The sequence below is a fragment of the Scyliorhinus torazame genome, chromosome 6, assembly GCF_047496885.1.
Source record: "Scyliorhinus torazame isolate Kashiwa2021f chromosome 6, sScyTor2.1, whole genome shotgun sequence".
NCBI lineage: Eukaryota > Metazoa > Chordata > Chondrichthyes > Carcharhiniformes > Scyliorhinidae > Scyliorhinus > Scyliorhinus torazame.
This window is the reverse complement of record NC_092712.1, coordinates 317,975,723-317,997,437: the sequence shown is the minus strand read 5'-3', so window position 1 is coordinate 317,997,437 and position 21,715 is coordinate 317,975,723. Positions and strand designations below refer to the sequence as shown.

The 21,715-nt window shown below is 48.7% G+C and overlaps 1 long non-coding RNA gene across 1 annotated transcript; it reads left to right on the top strand.

The window, feature by feature from the left end:
- Window positions 1–452: 452 nt before the first annotated feature.
- On the top strand, window positions 453–15,051 carry LOC140425831 (uncharacterized). The gene is made up of 2 exons (XR_011948036.1): window positions 453–734; window positions 14,153–15,051. It is a non-coding gene; the product is annotated as an uncharacterized lncRNA (long non-coding RNA).
- The last annotated feature ends 6,664 nt before the right edge of the window (window positions 15,052–21,715 follow it).

Sequence of the window (21,715 nt, the reverse complement as noted above, 5' to 3'; positions counted from 1 at the left end):
TTACAGACATTTTAAAATAAGAAAGCTTTCCTGCAAAAAGCCTGCAACAAAATGGCTGGTAGCAGCCAGACAGAGAAATACACATCACAAAATCATCCCAGAGAAGGACAAATGGGACAATGGGCCAGGGCAGGGACAACTGAAAAATTATGCCAGATATGTGAATGGCTCAGAATCAGTTGAGGAAGACAATGGCTATGGAATTAGCTTCTGCCCAAACCAGACAGAAACCTATTCCACTAATGGCAAACTAATTCAAACTATCCCAGTATCTCCTTGGAGCCATTTGCGAGCAATCTGGCAAGCTCCGGTGACGTCATCAGCTATTGTGAAGAAGCTGATCAGGTTAACTTCTTCCTGAGGGTGATTAGTGCGCCTTTTGTCTTTGAAATCGATCAGTGGGAGGAGCCAGCCGGCTCCTTTGAAACATGTGCGCTTAAAGATACAGGACACAGACAAGTGAGAGAGCAATCTTGGGTAGGTTTTACTCAGAAGTTCCGATTGAGAAGTTTTGCACAGAAGTTTGGGCTGGAGGAGATTTGAGAACTAAGAAGAAGAAACTCTTAAAAACCTACGAAGGGACCACCACAAGGTAGAACTATGGGCCCAACAGGAGAAGCAAGTCTCCACGAACCAGGTGCAGAGGCAGACCGTCACGAACTAGGACCCAAGAAGCCAGAGGGGAGCCTGAAGATTTTGTGTGTTTTTAAACAGACCTATTCAGCTAGGAAGTGGTGAGTATATTTTGGCAGCTTACAGAAACCCCCAATTAGGCTAGGCTTGTTGAGGAGGGGTGGTAAGGGACAGTATATAACAACCTCTTCTAAAACATTGCTGTTTCAAGTAAGGATTTTCATTGTGCCGTTAGTCCTAGTTCTCATAGACATAATTGCAAGTGTGTGTGTGTAGATTTCAATTTGGGTTGTGGATTTCATAAATTGGACTTCGTTTTTCTTGAATAAATTACTTAATTTGAATTCACCTTGGTAGTGGTCTCACCTGTTAGCTTACCACTCGCCTGGCCAAGTCACACTCAAGTGCCAGGATATAATTCCGCAGTCGAGAATCTTTGAGGGGGTCTGGGTGCCTCGAAACACTCACCCAGGAGGAACCAGCTGGTTAGGGACAAACAGGGATTCCTCCTTCTCTCTCGCTTGTGAAGCAGCCCTCGTGAGGCACTTACAGGGTGGTAGTTTTTGCCACCGACAAGAGAGAGAGTCACACAGGTGTAGGGGGCGGTCAGGATAGCTGGTGTGGCATAAGGACAGGTATAAACGGTGAGCCTCGCTCACTCTCCCTTGCGAAGCGGTCCCAGTGTGACACTTCCAGGTCTTTGATTTCAAAGCCTGCAGGGGAGAGACACCCACAGCTACCCAATTCCAGCCTGTAGTGGGGTAAAAAGAACACCCTTCTACACCACCCTGCCCATGGAAATGTCCAACTGTTTTTTAGAGGAAAGAATTGTATCCGCCTCTACCACTGCCTCTGGCGGCTCGTTCCAGATGCTCACCACCCTCTGTGTGGAACAAGTTCCCCTCTGATCTCTTTTGTATCTCTCCCCTCTCACCTTAAACCTATGCCCTCTAGTTCTCGACTCCTCTACCTTTGGGAAAAGATGTGAGGTTAAGGATTTTAGCAGTCTGGAGAAATTTTCGGAGGTTGGTGTCGTGGTCCTGCTGGTCGTGACCGCAGATGGTGACATCATCGAGATACGGGAATGTTGCCCGTAAACTGTACCGGTCAACCATTCGGTCCACCTCGTGCTGGAAGACCGAGACCCAGTTGGTGACACCAAAGGGAACCCTTAAGAAGTGATAGAGTCGCCCATCTGCCTCGAAGGCAGTGTATTTGCGGTCACTAGTGCGGATGGGGAGCTGGTGGTCGGCGGACTTAAGATCCACCGTGGAGAAGATACACGTCCAGCTGCGTAAACCTGTTGATGGTCTGACTGCAGCCGATGACCATCCTATGCTTCTCCCCGGTCTTTACCACCACTACTTGAGCTCTCCAGGGGCTGTTACTGGCTTCGATGACTCCTTCCCTCAGTAGCCTTTGGACCTCTGACCTAATAAAGATCCGGTCCTGGGCACTGTAGCATCTGCTCCTGGTGGCGACGGGTTTGCAATCCGGGGTGAGGTTCGCAAACAGGGAAGGTGGGTCGACCTTAAGGGTCGCGAGGCCGCAGACAGTAAGGGGGGGTATAGGGCCGCCGAATTTGGAGGTCAGACTTTGAAGGTTACACTGGAAGTCTAAACCCAGCAGTGTAACTGCGCAGAGGTGGGGAAGGACGTAGAGACGGAAATTTTGAACTCCCTTCCCTGGACTGTGAGGTTTGCTACACAAAACCCCTTTAATGTCCACTGAGTGTGAACCGGAAGCCACGGAGATTTTTGATTAATGGGGTGGATGAGGAGAGAACAGCGCCTTACCGTGTCAGGGTGTATGAAACTCTCCGTGCTCCCAGAGTCGATTAGGCAGGACGTCTCGTGCCCATTCATGAATACGGTCGTCGTAGCAGTTGAGAGTGTTCGAGGCCGAGACTGATCCAGAGTCACCGAGACTAATCGCAGCTGTTGAGAGTTCTCTTCGGGCAGTGCGTGGCCAGCCGAGCTGGGGTCCTGGCGGTTCATCCAAGATGGCGGCTCCCATTGGTCGCACATGGCCGGGGGTGCACAAAATGGCGGCGCCCATCCCTCCAACGTGGCATTCGCGGAACAAGATGGCGGTACCCGGGGACCGCACATGGCCCGGGAATATGAAGATGGCGGCGACCGCTGGCCGCACGAGGCCCGTGGAGAAGTTTGTGGTTGATGTCCGCATTCACCGCGGGAGACCACGGCAACTGCACGGGCCTGGCATACCCACACGAAATGGCCCATTTTGCCGCATCCCTTGCAGGTGGATGCGCAGGCCGGGCAGCGCTGGCGGGGGTGCTTGGCCTGCCCGCAAAAGTAGCAGCAGGGCCTGTCGGGGTTGTCAGGCCGCCTTGCAGCGCAGGCCTGTGGAGGAATGGGGAAGTCTCGGGGTCGGCCACGGAGGGGTTCCACGCTGCCCAGGGGACTGCTGCGCGGTCGGGAACGTAAGCGCGGGCGTTCCTGGAGGCCACGTCCAGGGAGCCTGCAAGGGCCCATGCCTCCCTGAGACACAGGGTGCCCTTTTCTAACACAGGCTGGCGGATTTGTGAAGATAGCATACCTGCCACGAAAGCGTCCCGGACGAAGAGTTCCGTGAGTTCGCTCGCTGAAACCTGCGGGCAGCCGCAGCTTCTTCCCAACACCAGGAGTGCACAGTGGAATTCCTCCAGCAATTCCCCAGGGGTTTGTCGCCTTGTTGCAAGCAGGTGCTGGGCGTAGACCTGGTTTACCGGGCGAATATAGTGTCCTTTTAGCAGCTCTATTGCTGCAACGAAGTCTTCCGCTTCCTTGATGAGGGTGTAAATCTCCGGGCTCACCCTTGAGTGCAGGACGTGCAGTTTCTGCTCTCCCATGGGTGCGTTTTCGGCCGTCCCGAGATACCCTTTAAAGCACGCCAGCCAGTGCCTCAAGATTGCCGCTGAGTTTGCCGCGTGGGGGCTAAGTTGCAGACACTCCGGCTTGATTCGGAGCTCCATCCTTTCTTCTTAAAAAACTAGCTTATTAAATTGATGCACGATCAATGACCACTAAAGCGAGGTTGTAGTCCAGCTGAAGGCTTTAATAAGCTAGATGTTTCCCCAGCAGCTCAGGTACAGATTGAAGACTGCTGGGGCGGCACGGGTTCTTATACCCTGCCTAGCAGGGTGGAGCTATCATGCATTCTAACCAATAGAAAGCATGCAGTTTCCACCAATGGTGCTTTAGCCTAACAGATACCGTAATACCTATAATACCACAGTCGCAAAGCCAATTTTGTATCCAATTGGCTACCTCGCCCTGGATTCCGTGAGATTTAACCTTTTGCAACAACCTACCATGCGGTATCTTGTCAAAGGCCTTGCTAAAGTCCATGTAGACAATGTCGACTGCACTGCCCTCATCTACCTTCTTGGTTACCCCTTCAAAAAACTCAATCAAATTTGTGAGACGTGACTTTCCCCTGAAAAAACCATGCTGACTTTCCCTTGCCTGTGTAAATGCCTGTAGATTATGCACCCCAGAATACCTTCCAACAATTTACCCACTGCAGAAGTAAGGCTAACCGGTCTGCAGTTCCCAGACTTATCCCCACAGCCCTTCTTAAACAAGGGCACAACATTTGCCATCCTCCAATCTTCAGGCACCTCTCCTGTGGCTGTCGATAATTCAAATATCTCACCTTGTGGCACAGTGGTTAGCACTGCTCACGGCGTCGAGGTCCCAGGTGCGATCCCGGCTCTGGGTCACTGTCCGTGTGGAATTTGCACACTCTCCCCGTGTTTGCGTGGGCTTCGCCTCCACAACCCAAAAGATGTCATTTTATTTAATTTCATGTGCAGGGTAGGTGGATTGGCCAGGCTAAATTGCCCCTTACTTGAAACAAAAAATGAATTGGGTACTCTAAATTTATATTTTAAAAAATTTCTCAGCTACGTGGCTGGCAATTTCCTCCCTAGCCTCCCACAACGTCCTGGGATATCATCAACTCCCCGGGACTTATCTATCTTGATGCGCTTTAATATCTCCAGCACCTCCTTCTCCGTAATATGTACACTCCTCAAGACATCACTTTTTATTTCCGCAATTTCCCTAACATTCGTGCCTTTCCCAACAGTAAATACTGACGAGAAATATTCATTTAGGACCTCTCCCATCCCTTGTGGATCTGCACATAGATGACCTTGTTTATCCTGAAGAAGCCCCACCCTCTCCCTAGTCACCCTTTTACCCTTTATGTATCTGTAAAAGCGCTTTGGATTCTCCTTTGCCTTATCTGCCAAGACAATCTCATGTCCCCTTTTTGCCCTCCTGATTTCTCTCTCAGCTCTATTCCGACAAGCCCTATGCTCATCAACGGATCCACTTGATCCCAGCTGCCTATGTATTCCTAAGCCTCCTTCTTCCTTTTGACCATGGCCTCAATATCCCGAGTCATCCAGGGTTCCCTCCTTCTACCAGCCTTGCCCTTCACTCTAAGAGGAATGTGCTCACCCTGAACCCGAGTTAACACTTTTTGAAAGACCCCCACTTACCAGCTGTCCCCTTGCCTCCAAACAGGCACCCCCAATCAACTTTTCAACGTTCCTGCTAATACCCTCGAAATTGGCCTTGCCCCAATTTAGAATTTTGGACCGAATTCAAGGAGTAGAGAGTGGGGGAAATGTGAGGGAATTCTAAAGGTTAAGGGCCAGATATCTGAAGGCACGGTGGCCAACAATGGTGTCATTATAACCAGGGATGCTCAAGTGGCCGGGATTGGAAGAGCACAGATATCTCAGAGGATTGTGGGGCTGGGGAGAGTTAACAGAGATAAGGAAGGGTGAGACCATGGATGGATTTGAAAGTGAGGATGGGGATAATTACAATAGAAGCAGCAACAAATCCAGGTCAGCCAGCAGTGAAGGACGTTGAGAGAAGGTGACTTGGTGTGTGTTGGGGACAGTAAGAAGTCTTCCAACACCAGGTTAAAGTCCAACAGGTTTATTTGGAATCACTAGCTTTCGGAGCGTAGAGCCTTCATCAGGTGGTGCCTGTTCCTCCGAACCTCACAAAAATACCAGATAAACAACAAAAGAAGCATACCTTTTGGGACCGCTCCCTCCCACTAAACCGCCCAACTAGCAGCTTCATATTTCCAGGTGGCCTCTGACTGCCGAGAGAAATATATTTCAATCCTTTGCACGCCACTCCTTTCACCCGTTTCTCCCTTGCAAGTTGCAATCAGGGGTCCCAAATATACAACGCCTCAGTTAGCAGTTAAAATACCCAAATTGGTGCTCGGGTTTCTCACTGGCTTTTCGATTGCCCATTGCCCATTTATTTTAGGCAAGACACAGAGAGTGAAAGCGCTGCAATGTCTCATAGAATTTACAGTGCAGAAGGAGGCCATTCGGCCCATCGAGTCTGTACCGGCTCTTTGGAAAGAGCACCCTACCCAAGCCCCCACCTCCACCCTATCCCCATAACCCAGTAACCTCACCCAACACTAAGGGCAATTTTGGACACTAAGGGCAATTTAGCACGGCCAATCCACCTAACCTCCACATCTTTGGACTGTGGGAGGAAACCGGAGCACCCGGAGGAAACCCACGCAGACATGGGGAGAATGTGCAGACTCCGCACAGACAGCGACCCAAGCCGGGAATCGAACCTGGGACCCTGGAGCTGTGAAGCAATTGTGCTAACCACTATGCTACCGTGCTGCCCACTGCTTCTCGTTCTCCCTGTGCTTCTCCAGCAAGAGGGTACATTTCTAAACGCAGAGAGCCCAAAATCAAAACAAAAAATTCCCTAGCCGAATGGAGAAGAAGAGACAATGAGTGATGCAGGTCGCAGCAAAGCCAATGACCAGCGCAGCCAAAACAATGGCTGTCGGGCTGGGAATATCATTATATCTATAGCAATGCCAAGGGGCAGTTCCAGTACTTACTGATTTGCTAAAGGGCTTATTTAATTGACATATCTCTTTGAATCATTGAAGTTGCAATTCTCCCGTAAAGTTAAATGTGTTTGAACATGGACTCTTTTCCAACTAGGGCAAGTTCTTCAACTCCACGCTGAATTCTCAGCAGCAGTAGCTCAGGCATTGACAGTTATTTATCTTCATAATTTTTAACCTTTCCAGAGAGTCATGGAACTACACGTTTAAAGCGAATGCATGGAAATCAATTAGAAAGGAGATTTAGAAGGATTTTCGATCCTAATCCAGCAACGGCTCTCATGTCAGATGACAAAAAAACTCAACTCAGCTAAAAGGCTTCGAGGGCATATTCAAGAAACCTTCTTCCTCGCCACTGCCCCCATTGCGATCTTGGGGAGCCATTTGTCATTGTTTTGACACCTCAAGGTGTTTGAGATGGTGGTGGGGCAACATTCAATTTCTGGACCGGGGTAGAGAGGGCAAGCTTGTGACCATTAAACCCCAGTCGTAATGTCCTATTCAGGGATTGAGTGGGGAGGGAATTCAGATCGCTGCGTAATGAGAAGCTGCCATTTTTCTACCCCCGCTGCAAGTGAAAATAACCGAGGCAGAGTTTCATATCACACATCTTCCAAAATAATCACCAATATTTAATTTCTCATCAAAACTACAATTAAAGTCGGAATTCCGTTGTGGCATCTGGCGGACGTGGCATGGAAATTCATTCCGATAGCCCTTAAACCACTGTGCTGCCGTGCTGGGCAGCACGGTAGCATTGTGGTTAGCACTGTTGCTTCGCAGCGCCAGGGTCCCAGGTTCGATTCCCGGCTTGGGTCACTGTCTGTGCGGAGTCTGCACGTTCTCCCCGTGTGTGCGTGGGTTTCCTCCGGGTGCTCCGGTTTCCTCCCACAGTCCAAAGATGTGCAGGTTAAGTGGATTGGCCATGATAAATTGCCCCTTAATGTCCAAAAGGTTAGATGGGGTTACGGGGATAGGTGGAGGTGTGGGGGTAGGTGGAGGTGTGGGGGTAGGTGGAGGTGTGGGGGTAGGTGGAGGTGTGGGGGTAGGTGGTGATGTGGGGATAGGTGGCAGTGTGGGGACAGGGTGGAGGTATGGGCTTGGATAGGGTACTCTTTCTAAGAGCCAGTGCAGACTCGATGGGCCGAATGGTCTCCTTCTGCACTGTAGATTCTATGATTCTATGATAAATCTGATGTAGGTATCCCACAGCAAGCTGATGTGAGATAGGCAACCAAAAAAGACACAGCTTCAAAGGCCGAGGCGTCCTGCACCTCAAGGGTGGGGGGTGGGGGGGACAAAATGGCGGCAGAGGCAATCTCAGTGTCAGGGGTCACTCCCCTAACCATCGAGGTTCTGGCTGCGGAGTTGCAGAAACTGCGGAGTGAGGTTTCTGAAGATCGCGAGAAAGCAATCGAAGCGGCCATTTCTTCGATCAGAGGAGCCCTAGCTAAGGTGGACGAGGTGGTGAAGCAGCATGATGCAGAGCAGCAGGGCGTAGGGGTTGCACTTGTCGAGGCACAGTGGCCAGATCGTTTGTTCAGAAGTGGAAATGGAGAAGATGGTGACCGATAATAAGGGTTTGCGGGCAAGGATAGACGACATTGAAAATTGTCGAAAAGTTGTTGGATTGCCGGAGGGGTTGGAGCGCCCAAACCTGGCGAAATTCATGATGCAGGCGCTCTGGAAAATGGTGGTCCTTCCTGAGCTGGATCACTAAGGCAGAAGGCTCGTTCTGGGGCGCCACCTCGGGCGTTTGTGGTCCGGTTCTACAGTTACCAATGTGGTGTTGGGTGTTCTGACACACAGATGAGCCAACACAGTTGCATATGGTACAACGCTTCTTTATTTAAACTTACTATTTACAGTTTGGTCTTTGCACTCTGCACGTGGGGGGCTCCCTGCTTGTGGTGTTTTAACAACTCTTTCTTGTTCCCTTCTCCCCAGACCTACTGACCACCAGGTGTCGTGCTCGTGCTTTTTATGTGGTTGGTGTTCTTGTCTGTGATTGGTTGTGGTGTTGTGTACTCTGATTTGCCTGTTAGTGTGTCCATCATGATGTGTGTGTTTGAATATCATGACATCCCCCCTTTTTACAAAGATATGTGCCTACGTGGTAATAAATATGATCGTGACGTGGGTGCATCTAAGAGTGTGTGTGTGTGTGTGCCGTGTGCAGCATGTGCATATGACGGAACTATGTACATGGGGCGATGTCGGGTGCGTCACATGAATCAAGTTGTACCATAACATAACAGAAATGCGAACGAGAGAAGAAGAAAAAAAAACTTGAACAGTTGTCCAGTCAGACGACATCTGGAACGATAAACAACAACAGGTTATCATGTAAAATTGTGCAACTTGTTCAACATATGAACTGTATTATAAGTCCAGTCTAATGGGCTTGCGACGAGTTCGGGTTGACCGTCAGGGTGGCACACCACTCATCGGCTGGATTGATGGCATTGACCTTGTTGACATCAATGACGGCAACTCGGAAGGCATCCTGGTCATCTGCATCACTTAACTGGAAGTCTTGATGGTGGGCTGGACGGTCCTGACTCGTCTGCGAGGTTGTCGAGGATGCGCCGGATCCATGGGTTGAGCCGCACGACAGCGGGCTGCGTAGTGGCCCATCGTGGCACATCTGTGGCACTGTCGGTTTTTTGCAGGACATTGCCCTTTTAAGTGTAGACCTCCACAATTGCTGCACGTCATGACGTCACGGCGTTCGTTGCGCCACTGCGCATGCGCAGTGCGATCTTGCGGTGGGCGCGCCTGCGCAGTGCGTCCCTCGTTGTGGCCGTTATTTTTGGCGCGCACCTGCGCGGGAGACCGCGAAAAGCGCGGGAAGCGGCCGCTGTCGTCCGGGCCGTGGGTCGGGATGTACTCGACGGCCTGGATGCGTTCAACGTCGTGGGCGGCCTGGCTTGCCGATTCGATGGCTGGGGACCCCCTCCGTGCCAACTCGGACGCCTGAAATCGGGCAAAACGGCAGGTAGCATTTTCATGGAGGACACAGGCTTCCACAGCAGACGCTAAGGTGAGGCTTTTCATTTTAAGAAGCTGCTGGCCTAGGCCACTAGAGGCAACGCCAAAAACAATCTGGTCCCTGATCATGGACTCTGTAGTGGTGCCGTAACCGCAGGACTGCGCTAGAATCCGGAGGTGCGTCAAAAAGGGTTGAAAAAGCTCCTCCTTACCTTGCAGGCGTTGCTGAAAGATGTATCTTTCAAAACTTTCATTTACTTCAACTTGAAAGTGCTGGTCCAGTTTGAGGATGACCGTGTCATATTTGGCCTGGTTTTCGCCTTCTTCGAACACCAGTGAGTTAAAGACATTGGTTGCGTGCGGGCCTGCGTAGAAGAGGAGCATTGCAATCTTCGAGTCATCCGAGACATTCTGTTTTTCGGTGGCACGGATGTACAGGTCAAATCGCTGCCTGTAGAGCTTCCAGTTGGTGCCTAGGTTCCCCGTGACTTGCATCGGCTGCGGTTTGCCGGTGTGGTCCATGTCCAGAATGGCAGGTTAGTAGGCAGGTATCGATCCACTCCTGTACCATGTGGTGTTGGGTGTTCTGACACACAGATGAGCCAACACAGTTGCATATGGTACAACGCTTCTTTATTTAAACTTACTATTTACAGTTTGGTCTTTGCACTCTGCACGTGGGGGGCTCCCTGCTTGTGGTGTTTTAACAGCTCTTTCTTGTTCCCTTCTCCCCAGACCTACTGACCACCAGGTGTCGTGCTCGTGCTTTTTATGTGGTTGGTGTTCTTGTCTGTGATTGGTTGTGGTGTTGTGTACTCTGATTTGCCTGTTAGTGTGTCCATCATGATGTGTGTGTTTGAATATCATGACAACCAAGAAAAGGAAAACATTTTAAGATGGGCAAAGGAACATTCGAACAGCAGATGGGAGGGCCACGGGGAGTGAATGTATCAAGATGCCGGTCAGAGCTTGCCAGAAGGCGCGCGGTTTTTAACAAGGCTAAGGTGGTTCTTTATCGTAAGAAAGTTCGGTTTGGCTTGATTTACCGCGCACGTCTTTGGGTCACCTACTTCGAGACTTCAGAGGTGCCTGGCACTGAGATTGCCTCTGCTGCCATTTGGTTAAAACCCCCCCCCCGAGGTGCGTAACGCCTCCGCCTTTGAAGCTGTTTCTTGATCTTTTGGTTGCCTGGATCCTCATACCAGAGAAGCAAATGAGAATTATCAAAGGGAGACAGTTGTCGGCCAATAATGATCTCATTATGCGGATGCGATAGTTGGGTCTGGCTCCACTCAGCGCCCCCTCTGGAGGGTTGATACATCGCTTTTGACGGATAGGAATTTTGATGAAAGTGTCTCCTCCGCCATCGGGGCACACTTGCGATTTAACAGGAGTGAAGGGATTTCCCCTTCCATATTACGGGAGGCGTTGAAGGTAGTTGTTGGAGGGTAGATTACCTCCTTGGAGGCGCAAGAGGAGAAGAGCCAAAGGGCTGAGTGACGGAAGTTGGCAGTTGCCATGTTGGACCATCAATACTCGATCAATCAGACACAGGGACTGCTGGGTACCAGAAGGAAGCTGCAGTTGGGGTTTGGGACTTTATCCATGGCTAGGGCAATGCTCCTGCTGCAACGTTCGAGGGGGGGGGGGGGTTCTTTATGAACATAGGGAGAAGGCTAGTAACATCAGCTGAGGTGCCAGGCGGCCTCTTGGGACACTGAGCAAGTTAGGGATGTGGCGGGGTAGACGCCGACCAAGGTTAGTAGGGCGTTTGAAGCGTTTTATTGGAACCTTTATGACCCGGAGGACGAGTCATCGATATGAGAGTTCTTCGACGGTTTGGCGTACCCGGCAGTGGAGCAAGGGAAGAGGGAGAAGCTGGAGGTTCCTCTGACTCCGGAGGGGATTAAGGAGGTTATGGGTTTGATCGGGGGAGGTACACGGACCGGATGGGTTCCCAATTGAATTTTACAAAACGTTTGCTGTGTTGATGGCCCCAGTGCAGCTCAAGATGTTTGAGGATTCTCTGACTCAGCGGGTATTGCCGCCTCTTTGCTGCAGGAGACGATCTCCTTGATATTGAAGAAAGATAAGGCCCCGGTGGAATGTGGGTCCTACCGCCCCATATTTATATTGATTGGGGATGGAAAGTTGGTGGCGAAGACCTTGGCGAGGTGCATGGAACCCTACCTCACAGGGATCATATCGGAAGATCAAACGGTAATTAACAAAGAGAGACAGTTGTCGACCAATGTCTGAAGGCTGCTTAATGTATGTCTGTCCCCCTCTCCATGCCCTGAAAGGGTGGTGATTATCTCCCTCGATGCGGAGAAGGTGTTTGATAGGGTAAAGTGGGGCTATTTATTTGAGGTCTTGGGTACGTTTGGCTTTGGGCAAAGATTTATTCCCAGAACTGGGTTTTGTGTAGAGCCCCACTGCGAGTGTCCATAAATTTGCTTTAAATTCAAAATACGTCCAACTGGGAAGAGGGCCAAGACAGGGGTGTCCACCGTTATGTTTCCCTGGCTATTGAACCTCTGGCTATTGCGCTGAGGTCATCCACGGAGTGGAGGGGTGTAGATAGAGGGGGGAATGAGCGTAAGGTATCCTTGTGTGCAGACGACCTGTTATTGTATATGACCGACCCTCTCTCCAGTACAGAGGGGGTAATGAAACCATTTGGGAGGATTGACCCCTTTTCAGGGTATAGATTGAACTTGGGCAAAAACAAATATTTTCCGGTGAAGATCCCAGGAAAGCGAGCTGACCTGTGGAAGTTGCCTTTTTACCTGGCCAGGTCCAGTTTTGATTACCTGGGTGTCCAGGTGACCCGCGATTGGGCCTCGTTGCGGAAGCTAAATTTTGGCGTCCTGGTTTAGAGTGTGCGGTGAAGGAAGACCTGAGGAGATGGGATAGCCTCCCGCTGACTTTGGCGGGAAGCATCCAGTCAATTAAAATGAATATCCTTCCAAGATTTTCCTTTCAAAATCCTTCTTTACAGGAGTAAATAAGATGGTTTTGTCTTTTATTTTGGTGGGCAGGTCTCCATGGATCATAGGGTTTACTTTGCAAATGAATAGACAATCAGAGGACTTAACATTGCCCAACCTGTTGGTTGATTGATTGATTGATATTTATTGTCACATGTACCGAAGTACAGTGAAAAGTACTTTTCTGCGGCAAAGGGAATGTACACAGTACATACATAATAGACAAAAAGAATAATCCACAGAGTACATCGACAAATGGTACATCAACAAATAGTGATTGGTGACAGTGCGGAACAAGGGGCCAAACAAGAGCAGCATAGGGCGTCGTGAATAGTGTTCTTACAGGGAACAGATCAGTCTGAGGGGGAGTCGTTGAGGAGTCTAGTAGCTGTGGGGAAGAAGCTGTTCCTATGTCTGGATGTGCGAGTCTTCAGACTTTTGTATCTTCTGCCTGATGGAAGGGTCTGGAAGAAGGTAATGCCTGGGTGGGAGGTGTCTCTGATAATGCTGTCTGCCTTCCTGAGGCAGCAGGAGGTGTATACAGAATCAATGGGAGGGCAGCAAGCTTGTGTGATGCGTTGGGCTACATTCACCACACTCTGCAGTTTCTTGCGATCTTGGGCTGAGCAGTTGCCATACCAGGCTGTGATGCAGCTGGATAGGATGCTCTTTATGGCACATCTGTAGACATTATAATCGATGCAGACATGCCGAATTTCTTTAGCTTCCAGAGGAAGTAGAGACTGTTGGGCTTTCTTGACTGTTGCATCAACGTAAGTGGACCAGGACAGACTGTTGGTGATATATTATCATTTCGGCGGCAAATGTAGGGGAGGGATGAATGTCGGCTGATGTCTGCGGTCGGCTGAGGTTGCGGAACAGGTTCTGTTGGACAGGATTAAAAGAAAGTGAAAAGAGGGATTCGGCCAGGAACTTGAGGATGGAGTGTGGCGCAAGGCTCTGTATAGAGTCAGCTCTATCTCCTTGCGCTCTAGGCTCAGCCTGATCCAATTGAAGGTGGTACCTAGGGCGCATTTAACCAGGACTCGAAGGAATGGTTTTTTTTGTGTACCTGGAGGATAGGTGCGAGCGGTGCTCTGGGGACCCAGCGCATCACACGCACGTGTCTGGTCCTGCTGAGGGCTTGTGAGCTTCTGGGTCTCCTTCTTCAGCACCAGGTCGAGAATTCTTGAGGTTGACTTGGAGCCATGCCCTTTGGTAGCTCTTACTGGAATCTCAAACATACCAGCGTTACAGACAGGCCGAAGACGGATGCTCCTGCCTTTGCTTTCTTAATAGTGCGAAGGCGAGTCCGGTTTGGTTGGAAGTGTTTGACCCTGCCCAGTGCTGCTGCTTGGCTCGGCGACCTGATGGAATCTTTGTACACGGAAAAAATCAAATCTGCCATGAGAGGGTCAGTTGGGGGGGGGGGGGGGGGGGGGATGGGTGGGGAGGGGGGTTCTACCTGAGGTGTCAGGCGATTATTTCCTTTTTCAGAGAGTTGGTCACTGCCAGATAAGGGGGAGGGAGGACGTTGGGGATTGGTTGTTGTTTCTTTTGGATTTGGGGGGGGTTTGGATGAAAGGATTAAATCAGTGTTCTTCAAACTTTTTTTCCAGGGACCCATTTTTACCAACCGGCCGACCTTCGGGACCCAACCCGGCCGACCTTCGCGACCAACGCCGGCCGACCTTCGGGACCCAGCCCGGCCGACCTTCGCGACCCACGCCGGCCGACCTTCGCGACCAACGCCGGCTGACCTGCACGACCCACGCCGGCTGACCTTCGCGACCAACGCCGGCCGACCTGCGCGACCCACCATTTTCTCTTACCTTGTTTGCTGCTGACGAAAATGGAGGAAATGGTTTTGGGTCCCTTTGGCCCTCGTACACGCTCCTCCAATGGAACCTGTTGGATGAAGGTGAAGCCTTCCGGTGTTGGAAAGTATGGAGTCTCCATCTGTCCAAAGTTCTGCATTTTTGTCCTGTAAAATTTTATCAAATAAACCCTCCCGAACTTGTAAAAATAAATAAAATGAATAAAATAAATGAATAAAACACCCCGAACTTGTAAAACAAAAATCTTGCGACTGTTTAAAAAAATAAGGGCCGCACTGCGCATGCGCGCCGATGATCGTGCACGCACTGCGGCCACATTTTTTTAACATGTTCGCGGCCATTTTGAAGGCCGCTTGCAGCCGGCTGCTGAGCAAAGATTTGCGCAATCGGGAGCGCCGCGAAGGACGGCTCCGCGACCCTCCCGACACACGCCTGCGACCCACCCACGGGTCGCGCCCCCGAGTTTGAAGAACACTGGATTAAAATGTTGTTAATTATTGCACGTAAATGGTTGTAAAGATATTATTCTGAAAAATGATCAATGTCTTTTTAAACACAGAGTGGACTGGGAGGGGTGGGTGGTCTGGAATATTTTTTATGTTGCATGAATCTGGTTGAATATTTTTTATGTTTGTAAACTGAAAATATTTTCTTTGAATAAAAATGTTTTTTAAATACTATGATTAAAGTCAGCAGTGGATCAGGTGCATGGGGGGTCTGCTACCTCCACGTTTACATCCAGATCACACACCATCCTGACTTGAAACCACATCACTGTTCCTATCCTGTAGCCGGGCTAACATTCCGGGGCACACTTCCTAACAGCATTGTGCGTATACCTACACCCCATGACTGCAGTCATTCAAGATGGCAGCTCACCATCACCACCACCTTCTAAAGCAGTCATTTTCAAACCCAGGGTTGTGACCCACAGGTGGGCCGCAGACGGGTGTCAGAAGGGTCACAGCGTTCCCGTTGGCGCAAAGTTGTGCCCAATAGCCGCAGACTGCGTTTATAAATGGCGGCCATGACCGGTTTTCAGAATTCCGGCCATCCCGCGTATGCGTGCCCCCTCAGCAGTGCGCAGGCCAGGAGCCCAGTGGGAAAGACCGCCTCTTCCTGGCGTCAGCACGTTGACCCAGGAGCAGATTGTTTAGAAAAATCAATGCAATCTTCCTGCCTGAAGCAGCGGCAGAGAGCAGGTCACGTTCTCCAAACGCTGACGTCACGTGCTCTGAGTGCAAGAGTGAGTCCTCCATTTTGTGAGCAACAAGCAACAGGACTGAAGAATTTAAAATGGATCGTTTCGTAATAAGGAAGAGAGGGCCAGAGACACACACAGGCCAGGATCTCACAACTAAACTTGCTGGAGAGAGCTGCTAAGGAGAGTCCACAGCAGGACAAAGCAGTACTGGTGTGAGGTTCTGGGCCTCTGGTGAACAGCCTATTAAGAAGAAGCTGAAATCAGGAACAAAGCAGCATAAAGATGATTTTTTAAGGTATGGCTTTATTAATTGTGCCAATGCTAATCAGGATGCAAAGCCAATTTATGTTAAATGCAGGGAAGTAGAGGCAAGCAAAGGTTTAAAGTCCTCAAAACTTCAAAGGCATTTGAAGACTAAGCATGGTAAATTTGAGGACAGACCTCTTGATTTTTTTCCAAAGGATGCAGTGGGAACTTAAGTCGTCAGCTGAAGCCCTCAGCAGAAATGTTACATTGAACGACAAAGTACAGTTAGCCTCTTACATGTTACAGCTTTCTGTGTAACTAAAGAGAAAATGCCCCACACTGTAACAGAGAGATTAATTCTCCCTGCAGCAATAGATATAGTTTGTATGGTCATAGATGAGACGTTAGTTGAAAAAGTGAAATGCATCCCACTTAGTGATAACACAGTGGCTCGCTGAATTTGTGATATAGCTGAGAATTTGGAAGCCCAGCTTGTTTCTCGTTTAAAATCAGCGCAGGAATTCTCAATACAAATGGATGAAAGTACAGACGTATCAGATTGTGCAACCTTGTTAGTTTACGTCAGGTATGTTTGGCACAATGAATTTGTTGAGGATTTGCTGCCTGACATTACCAACCCACACGACTGCCACAGAGATTTATGAGGCATTCAATAGTTACACGGCAGGCTCCACTGGGTTCATTGCAGAGGAATCACAAGCAGTGGAGCAGTCAACATGACTTGAAAAAGCAGCGGAGTTATAATAAGGATTAAGGAGGCAGCTGGTCAGAGCATTATTTGGAATCATTGTTTTATTCACTGTGACGCATTGGCATCAAAAGAAATTCCATCCGATCTTGAAGTGGTGTTGAAAGGAATTGTGAAAGTTGTGAATTTCATTAAATGCAGCGCATTCAATACCAGACTTTTTGAGACTTTGTATTCTGATATGGGGGCTGAGCACTCACACTTACTGCACCACACAGAAGTACGTTGGCTGTCTAGGGGTCGGATGCTTGTCAGAGTTTATGAACTGAGGTACCAAATCCACACTTTCTCTTCGCGAAATCGCCCCCTCTGGCTGGTTTGTTTGATGGTGAAACTGCGATGCTAACTATATCTTACCTTGCAGACATCTTTTAAATTCTAAATATACTGTGCTGGATTATCCGATCCTGCAGCCATGTCTGCTGGATCCGTCCGGTCTTATGACCAGAGAGGAGAGAAGTTTTAAAAATCCCTTTGAGTTTGAGATCCCAGAGTCAGTTATTAACTTGCAGCTGACTCCAAATGAAAAGACTGAACTTCTGTGCCTCACCTGTGATAGTACATTAAAAACACACCACAAGTCAATGAGGTTGTTCTGGATTAGCGTCTCCGAGGAGTATCCAGAGCTGAGTAAAACAAGCATTTTGTTGCTTTTGCCCTTCACAACGAACTATGTTAGAGAGGTTGGATTTTCCGTGCTCACAAAGACGAAAACAGCATAAAGGAACTGGCTGAACTCTGCATCTGATGTGTGCATAGCTCCCTCCTCCTGTGAACCTGATTGGAGTGAGATCGTGAGGACCAAGCAGGCTCACCTGTCGCATTAAAGGTGGGTCATGGAGTCAGCCGGCGTGGGTCCCGAAGATGGCCGGTTGGTAAAAATGGGTCCCGGGCAAAAACGTTTGAAAAACACTGTTCTAAAGTGCAATTAGGGATGGGCAATGAATGCGGAACTTGCCAACAATATTCACATCCAATGAAAAACAATCAAAAAATCTGTCCTTGCAAACCGCACTCTGTGGGTGGGATTCTCTGGCCTCCCCGTGGCGTGGTTCCCGACAACAGGAAACAACCTGCCATTGGTCGGCAGCGGGATCTTCTGGTCCCGCCACTATCAATGGGATTTCCGGAAGATCCCACTGGCATGAAGAGCCGGAAGATCTCTCCTATTTTGGAGTTGATGGTTCATGACATTTCCGTTAATTCAGAAATTCCCAAAGCAATGTCCTCTTTCCTACACTGTTCCTTTCTCATAGTGTTGACCTCCACTCATCCTCCATCCCTTTGCTGGTGATTCCAAGCTACATTAATTTGCTTCCTTCAGCACATGAGCCCTCACTGCCATCATAAAATGCTGAATAACTGGATTAGAAACTTGATTGTACCCAGCAATGCTGGGAGGCAGGATGCACGGGGTAGAGAATTCAGATGTGCGTCATGTACAATACATGTCTGTTCATGCAGGCAAGGGGACAATATGTAATTCACGTTTGGACCAAGTTACCAACTGTCAGACACGTAGTGCAAGTTATCAGAGTTGATAGCACCAGTTTTGAGGGGCAGGAAATTGGTTTTCTAACCACATTGAGGCAGAATGCGCCTCTCAAAGGGCAGGCACACTGTGGCTGCAAAGAGGGGAAAAACCTTTCCAATGGCTAACAGTGTTTTAAAAAGAGGACATTCGAGTTCTCAGGCACAACTGTGGTGTTGGGTGCTCTGGTGCACAGATGAGCCAACACAGTTGTATGTGGGTGACAACAACCTTGGTTCAGGCAGTGAGATGGACGGAGGGAGATTTATCGGACATGGCTCTCGTTGTCGCCCTGCTTTGGGTTCTTTGCCCAGGTTCCTGACAGCAGTGAGGAACAATGGAGGAACTGACCCTTGTCGACAAGAGGCAGTATATTTCCAGTCTGGAGCGAAAGATTGTGCACCGCCTATCGTATTAGGAACTTAGGTTCCCATTTTATTCCTAGAAAACAGAAGTAGCACAAAGCACTTTCTAGATTGATTTGGTGACTGTTATTTGCTGTCTGTGGATCCTAGCCTGGTCACTATCCTTATGTAGTACAAGGGAAGTGCAGAACTGTCGGAGGTGCCTTCCTTTAAATGAGACTTTGATCCTAAACCCTGGGTCTGGAGATTTCTCCTGGGTCTTTGACACCATTTATTCTTTAACCAATACCAAACTAACAGACAATCTCCTCATTTATTTCATAGCTTTTTTCAAAATAAATTTAGAGTACCCAATTAGTCTTTTTTCCAATTAAGGGGCAATTTAGTGTGGCCAATCCACCTAACCAGCACATCTTTGGGTTGTGGGGGTGAAACCCACGCGGACACGGGGAGAAAGCGCAAGCTCCACACGGACAGTGACTCGGGCCCTCAGCACCGTGTTTCATAGCTTTTTGTTAAATTTAGCTGTGCTTAAATTGATGGCCACAACTCCTGTGTTACGTTTCATTGGCTGCAAACTTTGGATGTTCTGAAGTTGTGAAAGTTGCTATATAAATACACAACATTGTTTTAATTGTACTTATATTCTTATGGGCTTCATTGTAATGCTCTTCTGCTGCCCTACTGTTCGATGAGTTTGCCTCCTTGAGCTTTCAGAAGTTTCAAACAACATGTTTGCACAATTTGCTGGTTAAAGTTACATATTTCTATAAATTTGTTGCCAAGGATTTGCAAACTCCCAGCTGTAAACGTATACATAATTTAAAATGCGCAACCTTGCCAAAAAAGCACAAGGACAGGATTTTGAGCGTTTTGATGAGGGGCTGTAACATTCAGGCCTGGCTTTGCTAAAGCGGAAAAGCTGCCCTCGTATTTATACTTTTCAAGTGTCTGAGATGACAGTTCCTGCCATCAGAGGGCCCGTACCAAAGTCAGTGCAAGATGTTCTAGCAATCCTCAGAGAGTCACAATGCTTGTCTGGTGGGATGCTTCTTTGATCTTTGTTTCGCGAGACATCAAAAAGAAACAGGTGACCACCCTGAGGACCGAGAAAATGGGGCTGCTATTTTGCTCTGCTTGTGTGTGGAGTCAGCTCTCAGCTTCCTGAAAGAGGCCAACAAAAACTTGACAGATCTGTTCAGACCAACCGTTAAACAAAAAGATTACATTTCTGCAGCACTTTTAAAAATTCTTTCATGGGGCGTCGGTGTCATTGGCAAGGTCAGTAATTGTTTCCATCCCTAATTGCACACTCAGCCACTTCAGAAGGGCAGCTAAGCGTCAACCACATTGCTGTGTATCTGGAGTAACGTGAAGTCCAGACCAGGAAAGGACAGATTTCCTTCTATGAAGGACATGACTGAACCCATGTTTTGCTGCCATTAATGATTCCTGGTACCATTACTGAGACTAGCTTTCAATTTCAGATTTTTATTTATGAATTGAATTGATTTAATTTGAATTTGGAATTTCAATCCATGTGCCCGGGCACAAAGTTGGCTGAATAATTTCTCTCCACTTGTCAGGCCCCCTTCAATGACCTATGCACATATACCCCCAGCTTCCTTTACTTCTGCATCCCCTTAAGAACTTACCACTTATTTTATATTGGCTCTTATGTGGAGATGCTGGCGTTGGACTGGGAATGGGCAGGGTAACCTGGTGTTGTAAGACTTCTTACCATATTGGCTCTCCATGTTCTTCCCGCCAAAGTGCATCACCTCACACTTCCCTGTATTGAACTTCATCTGCCACCTATCTGCCGCTCCACGAACTTGTCTATCTCAATTCGCAGTTTAATACTGTCCTCTTCACAGTTTACAATACTTCTGCTTCCCATTATCATAGGATCATAGAATCCTGCAAGGCAGAAGAAGGCCACTCGGCCCATCGAGTCTGCACCGACTATTTGAAGCACCATGCTACACTGACCCAATCCCCACCGGGCGGCACGGTGGCACAGTGGTTAGCACTGCTGCCTCACAGCGCCAGGGACCCAGGTTCAAATCCGAGCTCGGGTCACTGTCTGTGTGGAGTTTGCTCTTCCTCCCCGTGTGTGCGTGGGTTTCCTCCGGGTGCTCCGGTTCCCTCCCGCAGTCCAAAGATGTGTAGGTTAGGTGGATTGGCCGTGCTAAATTGCCCCTAAGTGTGCAAAGGTTAGATGGGGTTACAGGGATAGGGCAGGGATTGGGTCTGTATGGGGTGCTGTTTCAAATGGCCGGTGCAGACTTGATGGGCTGAATGGCCTCCTTCTGCATTGGAGGGATTCTATTATTCTATGATAATGGGAAGCAGAGAGTCAATGGATATTTTTCGGCCTGGGGGAGGTTTGTAGTGGAATTCGCCAGGGGTTAGTATCGGGACCCTTATTTCCCCTGATAGATATTAATGATGTAGATCTTGGTGTGCAGGAAACAATTTCAACATTTGCGGATACTAAAAAAATTGGAAGTATTGTGAACTGTGAAGAGGACAGAATAAAACTTGAAATTGAGATAGACATGTTAGTGGAGTGGGCAGACAGGGGGCAGATGAAGTTCAATACAGAGAAGTGTGACGTGATGCATTTCGCATGGAGAACTTGGAAGAACAGTGGGATCAATGAAAAAATAAGTGGGAGCTGGGTGTATATGTGCATGGATAATTGAAGGTGGCAGGACAGGTGGAAAGAGTATTGAATAAAGCATGTAATATTCTGGGCTTTATTATCAGGGGCACAGAGTACAAGAGCAAGGAGGTTATGCAGAACTGATACAAGACATTAGTTAGACCATAGCTGGTGTATTTATTGTGCACAGTTCTGGGTACCACAGCATAGGACGGATGTGAATTGGAGAGAGTGCAGAAGAGGTTTACAAAAGCGGTTCTCGGATGAGAAGCTTCAGTTATGAGGATAGAGGTTGGGACTATTCTCTTTGGAGAGAATAAGGCGAAGAGGAGTTTTGATAGAGATGTTCAAAATCATGAGGGTGCTGGACAGAGTAGACAGGGAGAAACTGTTCCTGAATCAAGAATGTGAGGGCATAGGCTCAAATGATTTGCAAAAGAAGCAATACTGATGTGAAAAAAATATTTTCACACAATGAGTGGTTCAAGTCTGGACTGCACTGGCTGGAAGTGTGGTGGAGGCAGGTTCAAACGAGGCATTCAAGAGGGCATTAGATGATTC